This window comes from Anolis sagrei, chromosome 12 (genome assembly GCF_037176765.1).
Source record: "Anolis sagrei isolate rAnoSag1 chromosome 12, rAnoSag1.mat, whole genome shotgun sequence".
Lineage (NCBI taxonomy): Eukaryota > Metazoa > Chordata > Lepidosauria > Squamata > Dactyloidae > Anolis > Anolis sagrei.
In genome coordinates this window covers 8,960,496-8,961,507 of record NC_090032.1, presented here as the reverse complement: position 1 = coordinate 8,961,507, position 1,012 = coordinate 8,960,496, and the positions used below count along the sequence as shown (strand labels likewise).

The 1,012-nt window shown below is 44.2% G+C and overlaps 1 non-coding gene across 1 annotated transcript; it reads right to left on the bottom strand.

The window, feature by feature from the left end:
* Window positions 1-367: 367 nt before the first annotated feature.
* TRNAR-UCU (transfer RNA arginine (anticodon UCU)) lies at window positions 368-441 on the bottom strand. The gene has a single exon. It is a non-coding gene; the product is annotated as a tRNA-Arg (tRNA).
* Between the last annotated feature and the right edge of the window lie 571 nt (window positions 442-1,012).

Here is a 1,012-nt window from a genome sequence, read left to right as displayed (position 1 = left end):
ACCAAACTGATATTACTAAACTTCAAAAAACAAACAATGCCTTTCTCAGATAACCCGGGCACCGCCGGGTCCCCAAGCTAGTATTACATATAATATAAAATATATAATTATAATATCATATTATTATTATATTGTATTACATTATAATATTATAAATATTATATGTATATACACTAGATGATATTCTTAGATGTCAATCTGGTGATAAAAGATCTGAGCGGAGAAGAACGACACGGCACGCACGATGCTGGCGGGTTTTGAAGCGCTGCCGTTCGTTTTCCTTTCCAAAGCCCCCAGGATGAAATATAATTAATCACATCCCATTACTCCAAGATGAGGGAAAAATTAAGACACCTGTCCTGGAGACCATCTCTGCCGGGACTCGAACCCGGAACCTCTGGATTAGAAGTCCAGCGCGCTCGTCCATTGCGCCACAGAGACCTCACCACAAGCTCAGCATCAGGACCAGAACTGAAAAAGCACATACCTTCTGCATCACTGCTGAACGATTCCAGCATCCTGCTATTTCTGTACAGCCTCGTCTGGGAGGAAAGGAAAACCTGGAGCCGGGATCCCATTTCCTCGACTCGTCAAATAGAGGCCTTTGAGCATCCTCCGAAGCCTTTATTTTGATACGAGAGAAGGGGGGCAAACCGTATTGGATGCAATTCATTTCATATCTCCATCCTCGCTATGAAGGGAGAGAGCGTGTATGCGGAAGCAAAGATGTGGAGCTTGGATTTCAATATCTCTTCATTCCAGCGTCGCTGGTACCATGGACAGCGCAAATCTCCTGAGCTTGGATGTGACAGCTGTATCCCTTGGGGGCTCATGCCAACATCCTCCGCAGATCTCCCTCCCAGCTCAGAAATCAGATAATACTGGGAAGCCGGTTCCATCTTTCCTGCAAAAGAGATACAGACTTTGTAAGAGATTTCCAAAAAGAGAGACTTAGGTGTTTTTACTCGCGCTAATAAATATTGCACACAGGGCAGATGCTTCATTAAATCAG